The 19,045-nt window shown below is 44.7% G+C and overlaps 1 non-coding gene across 1 annotated transcript; it reads right to left on the reverse strand.

The window, feature by feature from the left end:
• Nucleotides 1–277: 277 nt before the first annotated feature.
• On the reverse strand, nt 278–381 carry LOC143672277 (U6 spliceosomal RNA). The gene has a single exon (XR_013169746.1). It is a non-coding gene; the product is annotated as a U6 spliceosomal RNA (small nuclear RNA).
• Between the last annotated feature and the right edge of the window lie 18,664 nt (nt 382–19,045).

Genomic DNA, 19,045 nt, shown 5'->3' on the forward strand with positions numbered 1-19,045 from the left:
CTCCGAGACTTCTGTGATTTGGGCAACGTGCGCTTGATTATTGCAATACCATGCTGAAGATAGAAGGTGAGTGGCCCCTTATATAGCCTTGAAAATATCTTGAAAGAGGGCAAGGAGCTTTCACATAAAGACGAAGACTCTAAAACAAATAAAAACATTTCCAAAACAGTGGTTGATTTGCTTCTCCTTTCTTCCTGTCTACAGAGAGGCCCTCCCATCTCAGCTGTAGAAGAAAAGTTATGCCAGGTGATGTTTTTTTCAGGACTAAGAGGGCTTTAAAAATATGGAATGCTTCACTAATTTGCATGCTATCCTTGTGCAGGGGCCATGCTAATCTTTGTATTGTTCCAATTTTTGTATATGTGCTGCCGAAGTGAGTACTAGGTGATGTTTTAAAAAAAAATCATATTGTGACTTTCCCTTTTGTGAAAGTATCACATATTCATGACGGAAAAGTTAGAGAATATATAGGATCGTCCCCTCCACCCATTTGATTTTCTACATCCTATTTTGCAACCTGCTTTTCAGGCTGCGTGATTTCCGAGGGTTTTCCCAACTCTGCTGTGCATCTTGGAAGCTTTCCAGGGTGAGCATGTGAGGCCATTTCCTGGAGGAGAAAAATGGAAGCCTCTGTGTCTCCCTCCTCTTCCATGACATCTAATAAAGGTGAGCTTTTCTACAGAGGCTTAGCACCGAACCTGCTGTCTGTCTCAGCCTCGCTCAACTTCATGAGTCTGGGTCCTGGCAGTGAGGCTTGGATAGGGTAGCAGCTCCATGGGATGTGGACATCTCCCACCAGACTTCAATTTTACCTCTCCAGTGGATCATAATCCATTCTGGGTTCCATCTGCATGCTTCCATTCCATGCCACCATCTCCCCTCACTGGGTCCCGCAACCTCTTCTAACTGGTCTCCCACTCAGGCTGCACCTGTTATCCAGAGCTCCACACAGTGCCCAAGTTGGCCTTTGCAAAACGCCAATCTGGTCTTGTCAACGCCCCCTGCTTGCCTCCCCACCTTCCAAATATTTCCATGGCTTCTGTTCCTAAGTGGGTGAAGGAAGGACAATTTAACCACGGTCTGGTCCGTGCTGACCTGCCTCATCTCCTTGTCCTAACTCCCCCTCCATCTTCAGGTCCCAGCTTGATACTCACATCCCAAGGGCATTCTTCCCTGAGGCCTGTGACCAGGGCAGGTTGCAGCTTTCATCACACTCAACACCACTCCTCCTTAGCTGTCCGCCAGCCTGTAGTTTTGCATTCATTTGTGCAATGATTTCATTTCCTTGATTCCCCTGCAAGGTCCATGGGGACATAGATTGTTTGTTTTTGCAGCATTGTATCCTGGTTTATGTTTGTGGGATGAATGAATACAGTCTTTATCGTGGGGACATTGTTTTCTATGATGTCCCTAAACCCTGATTGCTGGCTTTTTAGCTTGTTACCAGTTTCATTTCTCTTATAAACAGTGCTGCAAAGGACATTGCTGTACTCCAATTCTGTGTACTTGTGTAAGCATTATTGTATGTCTAGAGGTCAAGAATGGAATTCCTGGGTCAAAGTCAGGCGTAGAGGACATTTGCCATGATGTTGACCAGCAGCATCAAAAAGATCTTCTTCTGTTTGGGAAATCCCCCATTCCTATTACTTTTAGGTGGAAAGTGGAGCCCACTTCCCACTGCAGAGGTACAGAATGCCTAGTGCTCCCTTTTCCTCGTGGCTTCCTTGTGGCTAGAGAGTGGATGTGTGACCTCGACACAGCTAAGCAGATACCTTCCTCCCTGACTTGGTACAGCGGGAGCCATGGCTACCAGTATCCAACAGTGGCACTGGCAGTGGCAGTGTCTTTGCTGGGCTGTTTTGGTGGTGGGATTTTGCCTGTGGTCCTGGCAGCTGCCTGGTCACCTTCATCCCTACCTGTTTTCATGGTCTTGGGCTGCAGCCTTCTCTCGGATTCCGTGAACTACTCAGTAGCCTTTCCAAAAACAAACAAATAAATCCCCTTTCTGTTTAAATTACCTGGTGTAATTTATGGTACTAATACTTCTTTATGTCTCTGTGCAGTGATGTATTTCTAAGGAAAGCGGCATTTCTTATTCATTTCTCTATACTAAGCCTCGAACCCAGTGCCCAGCACATTTTAAGCACTTGCCTATTTGCTAAATGAGGAATGACAAGAATTGTCTTGGAAAGAGTTTGAGGAGGAATGAAGGCACCAGAGCTAGAATCAGAAAATCATGGCTGGGAGGCCAAGGCCCTTCCAGCTCTTATTCTATGCGGGGGAAGCTGTAGCTCAGAAGAGGGAAACAACTGGACCAAATTCTCACACTCTGTGGTGTGTGGCCAGAAGCACTGCTGCACGTACCGCGTTCTTCTTTTCAAGTCTCCGGATCCAGGAGGTAGGTTTCAGCAGAAATGATGCGCAAATGAGCTAACTGAAAGCTATGGAGCTACCTGAAAATCATCCTGAGGAAGGAGGAAGGCTAGTATCTACCTGCTTGGAAAATTGCCTTTGTATGTCACTGGAAAGATGTGGCATGTGTGTGCAGGCGTGTTGTACATGCATGTGTGTGTGTGTGCACGCACAAGTATGTAAAGATAGAGCACTGACCTCTCTATGGCCATATATTTCATTTTCCTTTATTTTTCTGCATTGCTTCAAATCAAAGGGAGAGCCCTGGTGGAGAACCTCTTACCCTGAGCTACCCACAAGAAAATTAACAAGGTTATGGGAGTCACATGTTTTCAATAATGAATGGGCGGTGCTGTTCTTTCTAGAAAGCGTAAGAGCCGATGGGTGGGGACTGAGTCCTAGTTCCCCCAAGTATCCATTTAAAAGCCAACTGGTGGAATAAGTATCAATTCTGAGCTGAACCGTCTCTAATGCTATTTAATGGTTTGATGTGTGTGTGTGGTTTTTTTTTCAAGCGTTCCTAGCACCACAGTTCGATAGAGAAAAAGATTCCCAAAGCCGAGTCCGTTTTGAAGGGAACATCTGTAAAATTGGGTCAGCAGATACGTTACACGTTGGCATGGAAGATAAAATGTAATTCCTGCATGAGCTTCACAGCAACAGGGAAAAGCTTTGTTTCCCGGTTGCGCACTTGGATGTGCGTGCGCTTTGTGGCTTTGATCCCTGCACCCAGCCAAGCCCCGAGGCAGCCAAAGGGGCCGAAGCCTCCGCCTCTGTTTTAGGAACTGGCTCCACCCCGGCACCCCGGAGGCAGCGTGTGATTCCAAGAGGCGCCACTGGAGGGCGATGTGGTACCAAGAACGCGCCAAGGGCGCCCAGCTGGCGGAGGGGGTGTCTCCATGGAGTGATGACTGTCACATTCACACACTGTTCCTGAATCCTAGTCCAGGATTTTAAGGACACTGTTATGAATTAACGAGAATAAAAGGCTTGGTAGATGGAGCTCAGATCTATGATCCCCTCGGGTTGTTTCCTGTTTTCGGACTCATTCCCTCCCTTGGACCCGGGTCTCTGCATCCCCGGAAATATGGGCTCTCTATATGGCCAAAATGTCCTCCCAAAATGACACGAGAGGAAGAAATGTTGCGTTTGCAGCCTGTAGTATTTATTCTCAGGTGCTTCTGCAAAACGTGATACCACCCTGTTTTCTCCATCAACCAGATAAAGTACAGGACGCCCAGGTAAATTTCAATTTCAGATCAGCAGCAAATAATATTTTAATAGATTTATGTCCCCAGTATTGCATCGGACATACTTAAGCGAGCCAATTAGTCGTTGTTGAAATCTAACTGGGTGTAGTGTATTATTTTATTTTATTGCCAAATCAGGCTATCCTGCTCAGGTGAGGGGGTCTGTTGCACTGAGGGAACAGGGTTGTCAGGGCACAAAGAGTTCTCGTCCGAGGTGGGTGCCAATAAGTGCCACACAGTCACACACAGACAATAGGCTCCTGGACTTGCCTAGTGTGAAAGGCCCTCAGGAAGGGATTTTCTCACACAAGTGGTGTACTGGATTGAACAGTGTCTCCTCCTCCCCCTCTCCATCCCCCAAATTCATGTCCAGCTCAAACCTCAGAAATATGGACCTTATTTGGGAATAGTTAAGATGAGGTGGGACTGAATGAGTGTGAGGGCTACACTCTATGACCGGCATCCTTATAAGCGGAGGGAAATTTGGACCCAGAGACGCAGGCACAGAGAGAAGGCCGTGTGAAGCCAGAGAAGACATTGAAGTGGTGTGCCTGCAGGCCAATGAACGCCAAGGAGCACTGGCAAAAGGCAGGAGATGGAAGAGGAAGGAAGGATCCTCCCTTAGAGCCTTCGTAGGGAGCACAGCTCTGCCCACACCTTGATTTCAGACTTCTGGCAGCCTGAACTGAGAATATATTTTCTGTTGTCTGAAGCCCCCAGTCTGTGGTCCTTTGGTCTGGAAGCCACTGGCAGTGAAGACAGAAAGGGTCACGGGAGTTAAACCTCCCCCAAATGTGATCAGCTTTCTCCGTGCGAGTGTGGGATCCCAAAGCACCGGTCTGCCGGCGTCCATGTGATTACATACAGGCACACCAACTCTTGAGTGATTTTATTCTAAGCCCCACTGCAGGCAGCGTTTGGCTCCATCGAGGACACCGGAGGTTATGCTCCTGACAGGACCACCCAGCAGTGGATTCAAGTCTGGATGGCCAGAGCAGGAGGTACAGGCCAGCAAAGGACATTCGCATTATATTATAGATGCATCTTAGGCATTCACCTTCTCTGAACCCTTTGATCAGTCTTTCCCATCTTGTTGGAGAACTCCATGATTTAGGGGTTTTTTTTTTTTTTCAATCCAGATTTCCTGATGGGTCACTAACTTCTGTTCCCCTCTTTTGGAATCTGCTTGGAGCTCTAGGCATTCCAGGAGAAATCCTGGGGAATCTGGAAAGCATAGAAGGGAAGAGCCCACATGGATCTGGGCTGGATGGCCTTGTGGAGTCATTTCCCTTCCCTGTGAGAGAACAGTGGAATCCACTTAAAAGACCCATCTGCACTTCCCAAGGATGGTTATCCAGTTCAGGGCTATGACTGAAAGGCAGCTAGTTCATATGATCATGACTTTGTAGGTATTGAAATCTGGTAATCAGCTAGAATATCTTCTCATGGTTTGGCACGGCTGGCAGCTGCTGTAGGTTAGGGACTGTGCTCCCTGCCACTGAACCACGCGCTGATCTGGGCTAATCTCTCTCCTTTCTGGGCCTCCATCTCTCCATCCAGGGACTGCCCTTCTTGGCTGTCACCCTGCTCCCTCTGCACACGGGGGCTGTGTTCAGTGTGAGTGGAAACATGAATCTCGAGTATTTTTCTTTTTCCTTCTTTCTTTATAAAACAGACTTTGAAGAGCCACCCACCCTCAAACCCACTTCTCCTCCCACATGCATTTCTACTTTGGGTTATGGGATCCCAGACTCGCACCAGAAAAGGCCAGCCTGTCCCCAGAGAGCCCCTTCCAGAGTGGTGGGGATCAGGCCTGAGGAAGGGAGGTGGGACCTGGGGTCACCCTGCAGGGGTCACCGCCAGAGGCCAGGTGCTGCCCCTTACACTCACATGTGCACAGCCCCTGGGCCATGGCTAACCCCATCATCCTTTCCCTGCCTACCCCATCTTTACATCTGACCCCCCCTCATATTCCCTTGTTTCCTTCTCTTTGTAGCACCCATCATTTTCTGAACCTGGGTGATGTACTTGTTCTTGTTCATTTGCCCCACTAGAATGTTGGCTCCAGAGAGCAGGGACCGCCTAGCATCTTATTTGCCACTGCATTCTCAGCTCAAGCTCAGAAACCATTTGTTGCATCACTTCTTTATATTTTTAATTTTTAATTTTTAATTTTTTTAAGCTGTGTTGCATCACTTTTTGATCACTGTTTGGGACCTTGTAAGAGAAACCATGGCAAATGACGATATGCCCTGAATTTGGAGGCGCAATTCTGGCTCCGCCCCTGACTAGATATGTGGCCTTGGGGAAGTGCATTGACCTCTCTGAACTTTCATCGGTCCCCTCAATGTGTCAAAGGGGGGATATATCTTGCTTATCTCATTGGGTTGTTGTTAGGAGATGATCAAAATATTTGAACCGTCAAGATTGTCCAAACCCACAGCATCAGAATGTTATCACCCTGCATTTATTTGGATAGCCCTTGACCTTGAGTGTGGAACTTAGGGAGATAGTGTCAATGCTGACACTAGGACTCTGGCTCCTTAAACCCTGGTCCAGATGACTTGATTCACTGTTCACGTCCTCAGCAAAGTGGCCTTGGCAAACTTTATATGCACTCACTTAGGGGACAAGCTCAACTTTTCCCCCTGGGAGTTGGGAGACTTGGATTTGCTAGTTCCTGGCATCCTTGCTTCCCCACCTGGCCCCGTGATGTGCTCCTGAAAGGATAGCAGATGAGAAGTGGGAGTGAGGGGGCAGAGGCTGGGCCTTACTTGCCAAAGCATTTCCTCTGTCTGAGACTGGATTTCTCCTTCATCCTTTTGCACTCAGTCTACAGCAGACACTCTTGCATTTTCTTCCTTTCCTCTTGATGTGCTGCGGCTGTGTAAACTGCAGACCCACAGTAAGGAGGTGTGTGTGTGTTGGGGTGTCATCAGCTTTTGCCAAGGCTGAAAACAGACCTTGTCCAGGGCTCCATCTTCCAGGAGCTGCTCAGACCAGTGTAGCTTGCTTTGTCCCAGGAGACAGTCCCAAAGATAGCTGGCTGGGCCCCGGTTCCCTGCACCAGCCCCTTTCACTGCTGTTTAACTTCCTGGCATTTGCTATCTCTGCTGAGTTTGTTTTGAAAATCCACTTTCCCAAATAGATGACCTTAGAGTCTACAAGAGAAGTTGCCGCACTTTGGCATATATTTGAATAAGCTACAGCCTCCTGTGTGGGGACTCAACTGTTTGAAGAAAAACATGACCAGCTTTTGGCCTCTCTTTTTGTTCTTAGCTGACTCCCCACAAGACCACTGGAAGAAGAGACTGCAAAAGAGCTCACTTTGCCTAGAGGTGTGCATTCCTTCATTTGCTCACTCCATCCAGCCAGGCGCCTACTTTTGATCAGGTCCGTGCTGGTCTTGGAGGGTTCTAGGGAGCCTGGAAGCAGGAAGCCTCAGCAGCAGATGGGCATTCAGTGACATTAGATTTCAAGTCCCAGTCCCTTGGGTGTTGGGCTTGCCTTCTTTTGGGTGGCAGTGGTGGTGGGATGGAATCTCTGCTGCCCCTGTCAGGAAATGGTGGAGGCTTGAATCTGCATAGAGGTGTGTAGTAGAGGAGGGCTGGGAAGGGAAAGCATGATTGACTCCAGCTTCAAGGAGCTGGGGAAGAAACCAGAGGTGGGCAACTAGGCAGGCACTGCCAGCCACTATTAAAGCAAGAAAGCCTGGCGATGCAGTTCAGAAAGGCTTTTGAATTCAGTCCAGAACATGCAAGGCAAATAGGTTTCCTCTTGCGTGCCAAGTTCTATTGATTGCAAAATGCTATTGAGAGTGTGTGCTGAGAGGGAGTGGCTGGGCCCAGAGGAAGAGATCAATTTGAAAATTTTTTATTCTAGTTATATATACAACCTAGCATTTACCCCTTTTAACCACATTCAGATATATAATTCAGTGCTGTTAATTCTGTTCACAGTGTTGTGCTGCCATCGCCCCTATTCATTGACAACATTTTTCCATCATCCCAAATACAAGCTCTGCATATTTTAAGCCTCAACTCCCTATTCCCTCCCCCTTCCCCATCCCCTGGTAACTTATATTCCAGATTTCTGACCCTGTGGCTACAGGAAGGGGGTGGCAGGTGTGTATACTGTCTGAGCTCTATATCTAAGGAGTTTTGTGACCCCAGCAAGCCACTGAGCTGTTCTCTGTGGTGGAGTCTTTATCTGTAAAGCAGTGTCAGAGTTCTGGCTTCCCCCAAAGCAGGCTCTGAGACAAGGATTAGGGTGCAAGTAGTTGATTTGAGAGGTGATCTTGAGAAACACCTGCCGCGGACTAGAAATATGAGGCAGGCAATGGCGGGCAGCCAAGAAGGTGTGTGGTCAGTTAAGTTACCACGTGGGCAGCTGCAGCTCGATACTCCTGGGGCCCTCTGGGGACCAGAGTAGTCCCACTGGCCTAGGCGATGCTTTGGTACCTCAGGTGACAGCGAGCTCACCACACCCAGGAGTGGGCTCTGCCAACTGCGAGCACCCCCAGGATGTAGGGTTGTTTGTTACCAGAGCATAACCTAACCCATGCTGACTGATGAAGACTGGAACAAAACTTCCACTGTGTTCTGCAGAGATTTCAAGATGGTACATCACCCCCCAGTCCCCTCCCCCCCCCAATTTTTTTTTTTTACCTCCTAAGGTTGGCTGTTTCTCATGTGCCCTGTTGCATCTCTATCCTTCTTGGGGCTCTCCCTTGAACATGCTCCTGTTTGTCCACATCTTGGTGACAGCTCCAACTCCATGGCTAAATGCACTTGTCCAAGTTCAGGTTGACCATGATGTGTAGACACAGCAACCAGTGCGCATGGAAATGCCCGGGCCTAAGGGACAAGGGTGAGGCCCAGAAAGGATCTGCAGAAACAGAGGGAATAACACATCCCCAGTCTCCTTCACTGGGAAGCTGTAGCAGCAAAATGGGACTATAGATTTGAAAGTACTGGAAGCTTAGTGTTTATGAACGAAATATAATTCGCTATTTAACTAAAAACCTAGACATTTTAATTAACCTTAAATACCCTACTTCTTGAATTTTCCATTTAATCAAGATGGTACTGATAGATGCCATGCCAGGCTAATTCCTATTCATCCTTCACAGTGTCAGTGGGAATGTCATATTTTCTGGGAGGTCTTCTCTGACTCCTTTATCTTAGGCAGATTTCGTATTATGAACTCTCAAATCACCCTGTTCATTTCCTTCAGGACATTCACCTCCTCCCTTAGGGAAGGAACCCTATCTTTCTGGTTTACTATAAACTCCCAAACATTTGACAGAGATTCTGGAACATAGTAAGTGCTCAATAAATATTTGAAATATGAATGAATGAAAGGAGATACAGGCAGACAACCTATCTTAGAATTGTTTGCAAATTAGTGAATACTGTCAAATAAATTTTTACAGTGACTAAGGCCTGATTTAATGAAGGGATAACAATAACTTTTTATCAACAGGGCATTTGTTCCTAAGTGAATGGGTGCTTATAAAGTACTTTGGGAAGACTACTTCTTTAAGTAGTCTGTCTGGCCTCTGAAATTATGTTTGCACTAATTGTCTTGACAAACTCTTTCATCAAAGACAGTCTGTATCAGTCAGCATGGGATGGGTTATACTCTGGTAACAAACAACCCCACATCTTGGGGGTGTCAACATTTGTTTCCATGATCACCATCACAGGGGAAAAGGAACACAGTGTATTATGCAATGGCTCTTCAAGCTGCCACCAGGAAGTGACATGGTCACTTAAATCTAACTTATAAGGGAGCCGAAAGTCACCCATCCCTAAATTCTAGGGAGACAGGTTCCCAGAAAGAGTACCGGAAATATTTTGTGAACAGCTTTAATGACGAAGAGTCGAAAGGTAAATTCCAGGGTAGATCATATCTTATTTAGCCCAACTTCACAACTGTAGAATATACCCAAGTGAGGTCTGCCTAATTTCATCAGTGTAGCACCCACCCCTCCCCCCATCGGCCCTCTACAATCAGAGATAAAAGATTTCCTCTGGTGCGTAAAGCTCCTGGGAGTCAACACACATTGATGGAACTGAAGCCATCTGCTGAAATAGACCATCCTCTGAGAGGATCTATACATTTGTTGCTGCTAAAGGCTTCAGAAATCCCTAAGTGCCATCATGGCAGGGTGGCAGAAGATTTTTTCCTCAGTGGACCATTATATAAACAATAAGAAAAAATGCTACTTTATAAATGGAAGGAGTGACACAGCTTTTGCATTCTAGATGCTGTCAAGTATATTATTCTCTCCCCTGATTTATCTGGAGGGCATAAAGCATCCTTGCTCTTTGCCATGCAACTAACAGTGAACCCCTTGCTGCATGGAAGGACTACACACACATACCCCATTAAGGATCAGCCTGGCCATGTGCATTCCTTTGGCTGAAGGAATGTGAGCAGACATAACTCACCACATCTTAGCAGAAGCTTTAAGAAGCATTGTGAGATTTTGCTGCCCTCTTACTCTTTTCCTCCACCATGTGAACATCACATCCCGAATGGGGACTGCCCTCTCACTCTGGGTCCTGGAATGAGAAGACACATGGAGCAGAGTTGTCCCATAGCCTTGGATACACACATTGCAAGTCACTGTGTATGAGAAACAAATATTTTTGTAAGGCATTGAGATTTGGGGGTTGTTTATTACCATAAAAAAGAGCTGACGAATATACTTCAGCTCATGGCTTCTCTGTATTCAAGGCTGAAAGTTCATTCCCTAGTTTCCATTCCATTTTGTGTTGAGCCGTCTTCTCCAGTAGGGCTCTTCAGAGGTTCTGCAGTGAAGTCAAATGACAATGTAGATTCTCCAATAATACAATGCCAGAAACATAAAGATGCCCTGAATTTGAATATAAGCCTCCTGTTCTAGTTTGCTAGCTGCCAGAATGCAACACACCAGAAATGGATTGGCTTTTAATAAAAGGGGATTTATTTTATTAGTTCTTCAGAGGAGAGGCAGCTAACGTTCCACTGAGGTTCTTTCTTACATGGGAAAGCACAGGATGGTCTCATGCTGGCCTTCTCTCCAGGCCCCTGGGTTCCAACAACTTTCCCCAGAGTAACTTCTTTCTGCATCTCCAAAGGCCTGGGCTGAGCTGTGAGTGCTGAGATGAAGAATGCCAAGCTGCTTAGGCTATGCTACGTTGAGCTCTCTCATTTAAGCACCAGCCAATTAAGTCAAATGCCATTCATTGCAGCAGGCACACCTCCTAGCCGACTGCAGATATAATCAGCAACTGATGAGGTTCACGTACCATTGGCTTGTGTCCGCAGCAACAAAACTAGGTACCTTCACCTGGCCAAGTTGACAACTGAATCTAACTACCACATCTCCTTTCTGCCATGATCTGAATCCTGGAGAGAAAAGAAAGATCAAATTAAATCCCCTTGCTTTTATAAGTTAAGAACCAAAGAAGCTAAAGTCCAAAACAAGAACCAAAGAAGTTACGGTCCAAAACAAGAAGAAATCTTTTCTCCTTGTAAGTGAAAGGACAAACCTTAGAGCTGTTGAGGTGAAGTCCAATATTTGTTCCCTCTAATTTCTAAATCTTATCTGTCTCAGCCATGGGAGCCCTTGGTGTCTGCCTAGAGTGGGACTTTCTTTCTACTCCCATCATTCCTTTCAACTCCAACCCAAATGGCCTTCTCATCAGAGAATACATTACACACTTCTAAGTCCTCCTCTTAGTGAATGATACCAGCCTTTAACAGTCATCTCAGCCAGAATCCTATGTCTTCTTGATGACGCCCCCTTCTTCTTTGCCATAACAGCCAATCCAGTTACTGAATCCTAGCAATTTTATCTTCTCTTTTACTTTGCTAAAGCTGCCAGAGTGAGACATACCAGAGATGGATCAGCTTTTAATAGGGAGACTTATTTAGTTACAAATTGACAGTTCCTTGGAGGTGTTCATTTGAGTTTCTGTGTCACATGGGAAGGCAAACAGTGACCCCTGCTGACCTCTTTCCTGGCTTCTGGGTTCCATTGGCTTTCCCTGGGGCGTGTTCTTCCTGTATCTCCAAATGTCTGCATCTGAGCTGTGTCTCACTTTTCTGACTCCTTCACTTAAGCCTCCAGCTAATTAAATTAAACATCACTCATTGAGGAAGGCACTCCCCTTAGCTGACCACAGATATAATCAGTCATAGATAAAATTCACATGCTGATGATTTAAGTCCACAGCACCAGAACAACTGGACACCATCACCTGGCCAAGTTGACACCTGAACCTAACTATTGCAGAGTCCTCTCCTTGTCAACTTGGGAACTATACGCATCACCTTAAACTGTACTTAATCTCTAGAAAACCATAACATGTATTTTTTTGCCTAACAATGCTCATCTGCCCTGCATACAATGCACTAAATCTTTCCACATGCAAAATGCATTCATTTCTTCACAATATCACAAAAGCCTTAAATCATTTCAGTAACAATAAAAATACACTACCAACTCAAAAGTAGCACAAAATCTCATTGAAGTCAGTTACAGGCATGGTCTATCTCAAAGCAAAATTCTCCTTGGTTGTGGACCTGTGAACTTAAAGGAAGTTACCTGCTTCAAATACACAGAGAAGGAACAGTCATTGGGTAAATGATTCCATTGTCATAGAGAGAAATTGGAAGGAAAACAGGGGTTACTGGACCTAAACAATTCTGAAAACCTGCACGGCAAACTCCATTAGATTCCAAAGTCTGTGACTCATTCATCCTTGGGGCTTTAGAAAGCAGCAGTCCCACCCTTTCCAGGGGCCTACACATTGGCTCTTCTTTCTCCAAACACTGGGATGGGGGTTGCAACACAGGGAACATTGGGGAGACCACCTTTTTCTCAGCCTCCTCAGGCATCTGGGTAGCACCTGGATTCTCTGCCATCTCCAGGGCAAATACTCAATCCTTTCAGAACAACAGGGTGGTAGCCAGGCTCCCCCCAATCCCTGGGGAATGTGCTGCACCCTCTCTGGGGCTTGGGGTACCAGAATTCCTCCTGAACATCGAGGCAGGATGCCTGCCCTCTGTCTCTGGGGTAAACAGAGCCCCTCCACATGCACAGGTGGGTCCACTCTCCTGGCCCGAAGTTTCTTGGCTTCAGACTTTAGCTTCCAAGGTTCTGCCTCTGAGGTTATTTTCCCTTGATTCTGTCCATTTTCTGTTCCTTCCAGTCCACATTGGCAGTAGTATGTTTATACAGGTCTTGCAAAAATTTTTTTGACTTAGCATGTAGCACACAGAGATCAAAGCCATTACACAATAGGACTTTCCACAAATCCTTCCTGGATAACTCCATCTCCAATCCTTGCTTTTGCTGTAATGGATGACTGTTTCCATATTTGGTTAAATCCTCACTTGGGATACTATTCTCTGAGGTCTCACTTCCCGGAAGCCAGAATTTTCCAGACCATCAATCTCTTGTTTCTTCGTACCAAAACTTCAGTTCTTAAGCTATCCCTTTCTTGTTGCATTTTACTATAAGCTACAAGGAGAGACCAGGCTGTATCCTCATAATTCTTCCAGAATCCTCCCCTTATCCATTTATAAAGCTGCTCCAATATATTTGGTATTTGCAAACGAAGGAGCACCCCTCTCCTCTGGTACCCAAATCTGTTGAGTTTTGCTAAAGCTTCTAAGCATCTTTTTGTACCTACTCATTTCTCTTATCATTATCCTGGTTCACGATCTCATTATCTGTGATCTAGACTACATCAATGGCTTCCTCATCAGCACCTGAAATGGATGTTCTTTTTACAAGAATTGCAACACCCCTCTCATCCACTTAGGACATACAAAGCCTTTTAGGATCTAGGCCCCACCTACCAGTCCAGCCTTATCTCCTTCAGCTTCATCTCCTTTCCCTTCTCTTCTCAGAGATTATGCTCGCTAGATATCATGATGTTACATCCCCTGTCTGTGCTCTTCTTTCTTCCTAAAGATCCTTCTCAGTCTTCTTCACTTTCCCTTCTCCTACTCACCTCTTATGAATCAGAACAGGCATAACCTATGCTAGGACGTTTTACTCCTGCCCCCGAGGATGGTTTAGAAAATTCATCTCTGTGCATCCACACCCCCTGAACCTACCTCTAGGACTTCCTTTCCCATGATATTTTGAAATCCTCTCTTTGTGTTTATGTAATGAACTCCTGGAGGACAGGGTGGTGGTGAGATTCATCTCTAAAGTCTTAGAGCCTGGCCTAGGGCTCTGGTAACATATACAAAATACATTTTGTATTGTACTACCTTTACAAATATTGGTCAGTGTACCTCTTGTGAGAGCGGAGACTTGGCACTGACCACCTTAGCTATTTCAATTCTTCTTTAAAATCCCAGAGTTGGAAGGGACAGCAGGGCTCATCCAGTGAGGTCCTGCCTTCAGATGGGTGACTCAAAGCCCATTTTGAGGACCAAGGTATAACAACATTCCTGACTGAGCTAACCCCCCTTCAAGATACTTCGTAATTAATCCTAATTCTGCTAATTATGCGTTTGCCTTCTCTTGCTCAGGCAGGTTCCCATTTTAACTGACTACACAGTCAGGACGTAATGGAGCTATTCCTATGTTGGTGTAGTGGGAAGGTCATTGGGGCTGGGAGCTACCAATTGGTGGAAGGATCCCTTGTTTGCCCTGTGCATTTGACTCCTAAGCATGGTACTGGCACAAGTGTGGACATAGAGACCAATGGAATTGAATTGAAAGTTCATAAATCAACCCTCACATTTATTCCTGCTGATTTTTTGACAAATGAGCAAACCACTCAATTGGGAAAGAATAAAGCCTCTTCAGCAAATGGTGCTGGGGGAACTGGATCTCCATTTGCAAAAGAATGAGAGTGGACCCCTACCAAATACCATATCTAAATGTCAACTCGAAATATATAAAAAATATAAATGTAAAGAACCAGAACTAGAAAACTCCTAGAATAAAATATAGGGAAGCTCTTCAGGACCTTGTGTTAGGCAGTGGTTTCTTAGACTTTAGTCTAAAAGCACAAGCAACAAAAGAAAAATAGGTGAATGGGACCTTATTGAAACAAACAAACAAACTTTTGTTCCTTAAAGGTTTTTATCATGAAGTAAAATTACAACCTATACGTGGGAGAAAATATTTGGAAACCACATATCTGATAAAGGTTTAATATCCAGAATATATAAAGACGTCCTTCAACTCAATCACAAAAAGACAAACAACCCAATTTTAAAATGGACAAAAGGCTTGAATGGACATTTCTCCAAAGAAGATATACAATTGGTGAAAAAGCACATGAAAAGATGCTCAACATCATTAGTCATTAGGGGAACCACAATGAGGTAGCACTTCGCACCCACCAGAATGGCTACTATTAAGAAAAGAAAAAGAATGGAAAATTACAAGTGTTGGAGAGGATGTGGAGAAATAGGAATACTCATTAACTGCTGGTGGTAATGCAAAATGTAAAATCGAAGGCAGTTTGACAATTCAAGTAATTAAACATAGAGTTACCATATGACCTAGCAACCCCGCTTCTAGGTATATACCCAAAGGAATTGAAGCAGGGACTCTAACAAATATTTTCACACCGATGTTCATAGCTGAATTAATCACAATTACCAAAAGATGGAAGCAACGCAAGTGCCCATCAACCGATGAATAGATAAATAAAATGTGGTATATATGCACAATGGAATATTATTCTGCTGTTTAAAAAGGAATAAAGTTCTGATACATGAGACAACATGGATGAACCTTGAAGACATTATGTTGAGTGAAATAAGCCAGACGTAAAAAGACAAATATTGTATGCTGTCACTGATTTGAAACAATTAGAATAAGCAAACTCATAGAGTCAGAATCTAGAATATAGGTTACCAGGGGACAGGGTGGGGGTAGAGAATAGGGAGTTAAGGCTTCAAATGTGCAGCATTTCTATTTGGGATGATGGAGGAGATTTTGTAATGGATAGTGGTGATGGTAGCACAACATTATAAACATAATTAGCAGCACTTAATTATATATTTGAATGTGGTTAAAAGGTTGTATTTAGGTTACTAGAATAAATCTCTTAAATGCAAGGAACTGCACAAAAACTATGGATTATAATTATAGTGCAATTATAGAAATGTGCTTTCATCAATTGCAACAAATATACCACATCAATGCAAGTTGTTAATAATTGACTTGAATGTGGGAACCCTGTATTTTATGCACGATTTTTCTGTAAATTCACACTTCTTTAAAAAAGTTTACTGGGCACAGACTACATTGATGCTATGTTTCAAGATATATGCTCCTAGACATATCTGCTTTGAGGAGCTCAGTCCAGTGTGTGAACTCCACCACAATTTCAAACAACTATGTGATGATAACAATATCCTCCATGTATTGACTCCTTGTACTGTGCCAGACTCTTTACCTATTCTGTAGCCCTTTTGGCTTTTGCCTATTGTGATTTCAGTGAGTGTTCCATAGTTTGAGGCCATCTATAACTCAGCTGAGGCATTGGGAGCTTGGTGTGTGAAAGGCATCTAGTCCAGTACACAGCATCTGCAGCTCCACATGGTTTTCTGTTCTCTACCCATCGCCGCCCACAGAATAGCTCTCATTAAGGATCCAAATGTGTCCATTTGATTTCCCAGTGGTACTTCCTTTTATGGGGGATCTACGTATTTTAGTCCTCTTTAAACCCTAACTCTATGGCTGCAAGTATTCCATCATCATCATCTCCAATCTCCCCAAGCGAGAGACCAGAGCCCTGAAAAGGCTCTTGCATAGGGCAGGAGATGAACCCTTCCCCTTCTTTATCTCAAGCATACCCTGCAGACATTTCACAGCTTGAAAACAGAATAAGGAGAGTTAATTTCTACCAGCTCCTTATGCAATTGGGACCATTGCTCAGGCCCTCGCAGCAATGATGGATTCCTTCTTGGGGGTTTGGACCCAGATTGGCCCAGCTGCTGAGAATTCTAGTCAGTCCATCTTTTCTCCAGTCTGACTAACTCTCCACTCAGCACCACTTCCTCTCCTCTTCTCTTAAGGTTCTGAAACTTTGATATTTAGAAATTAAGTTGTAGGAATGAGGTGTAGTAACCACGGGCCTGAGATGGATTCAGACCTCAAGGGGAAAGAATTTTTTACATGACTTTTTTCTTTCAGGTTTTCAAAGGGACTGGTACTGTACTTTTCATTTCACACATCGCAAATTTACATCTTCAAAAGCTGGAAAATGTCAACACCTCCCGAAAAGCTAGTGCAAAATATGTGGACATCTGCTCTCCTGGAGCAGCAGTAATCGCAGAGAAAATTGTAATCTCTAGGACTAGGCCATCAGGCTTTAGTGTCTAGGACCTCACATATCATGGGGCCATCTTCAACATTCTTAGCATCGTATAACATAGAAGTCCAGCCAGCAAGTTCCTTGTATGAGGCTGCTAGTAAAACCAGAAACCTGTTTCAACTAAAAGTCAACAATGAAGCTGTTGTTTTCCAGTGGAGTGAGACAGGGTTGGAGGAGCTCAGCTTCCCACTGTGGTGTAACACCTTCAGTGGAGCCTTCCTCTCCAGCCCAGGCCCGCTGGGATGGGAGTCAGCATTCCACAGGTATTTCCTGAGGGCCCCTCGCACAGTTCCCTCTCAACGTGTCCATTCATTGCTGGGTCATTTATCCTGCCTGCCACCTTGGGTTGATGAAAATGTTACTTTGACTTATGACTTGTGCACTTCCTTAGAAAGTTGGGGACCCCTTGTGAGTTCTACCCCTTACTTTTCTCCATGGAAAGGTTTTCATTGTTTATAGTCTGTGAAATTTGGATGGCAGCCAACGCTGAAGCCAAGAGGAAGGCTTTCTCTGTGGGATTTTGCCTGTGTTCAGCACCATGATAAATATGTGATGTTATTATCAGTATATTTGACTTCACAGAAATGTTTTTTGTCTAAGGGGACATCTGTGCAGTTTGCAAGTCAATACATCGTCCTATACCGTTAATTGGCAATCATGTTTTCATTCAATTATTATGAAATTAATGTAACCTCTCTTTGAGCCTTAATACATTACATGGTAAAGAAAATCAAGCCTTTTTTGAGTTTAGCATACTAGCCTGCCAACAATCCTCTTGTCTAATTCCTTGAAGATGAGCCAACTCTACTAAGACTTAGTGAAAACACAAACTTATCTGTGGGGTGAAGAATTGGTAGCAGATAAAAGCAGATTATTTGACTTGAGGACTGCTATTTTTTTGGATAAATGAGGAAGGTGGTCAAACCTTTCTGATAATCTTTAGAAATAATAGGAATGATCCTGGCCGGCAGAGTTTAAGCATTGTATGTATTTTTGCACCTTGGGGGGATGCAACAACGGGAATTCTATTTAAAGTGGTGGTGGGTGCGAAGGGGTTCTCAAGGGCAGCTTCTTCATTGTCACTGGCTTTTCTGAGCTGTGAACCAACTTGGGAATCTGAGAGAATCCATGGTTTATTCCACACCTTCAAATGCTCATGTGCTTATATATGCATACAATTTCAGGGTTTCCACTGAACTTCTAGAAACCTCACCTAAAGTTGTGGATTTTTGAATCTGCTTCTCATCCTTGAAGTGTCTCAGGGCCCCAGAAGTAGCACTAGACTCATGCCAACTGAAATGCCAGGACAGTGATATATAAGGTAAAAGTCAAAGAATTTATAACATGGTGTCCCTCTTTCCAGTGACCAGAATAGTTTTGTGCCTTTTTGTCAGTATTCAGAGACCTGGGAAGCAGAACCATTGAGCCAAATATGGCTTGCTGAACAAAGAATAAGAACATGGGAAGGTGGGTGATCTGGAAGGAGTGATATTTTTTAGCCTAGTACTGAGGGAGCTCGATGACCACAACCTTGCCCCAGAGCAAAAATCATTTGACCCCAGATCCAGGATTTCTCTTCCTTAGGCAATGCTGGATACACATGACAACCGGTATCTCTATGAACTCAGTTTCCCATGTTGTTCAGCTCCGTTGATTGGCACATTCTTTCTTTTGACGGTAGCTATCCTCTTGGGCCCTGGAGCCATTTCTGTCTCCTCCAATCATGGGGTGCCCACAGTCTTAGCCTATAGCCCACAAGTATGGAGGGCCCCTGAGAGCAAAGTAGGGATCTAATCAGTGATTTCCATTGCCTCTACTTGTCATAGGAGTCCACAAAAGTCTGGGAAAGAACTCCTGGAAATTTCATGTGATTTGTGGCAGATGTTTTTCCTTTGTGTCTTCCCCAGCTCTGCATTAGAGCTGGACTTGGGGCAGGGGAGGACAGCAGTTGTCAAGGCTGAAAAATTCCCAGGTTCAAACTCTTACTAGGGCCCTGTCTAGTCAGAGAGGGTGTGACTCCACGTGGCCCTTGGT

The sequence above is a fragment of the Tamandua tetradactyla genome, chromosome X (genome assembly GCF_023851605.1).
Source record: "Tamandua tetradactyla isolate mTamTet1 chromosome X, mTamTet1.pri, whole genome shotgun sequence".
Taxonomy (NCBI): Eukaryota; Metazoa; Chordata; class Mammalia; order Pilosa; family Myrmecophagidae; genus Tamandua; species Tamandua tetradactyla.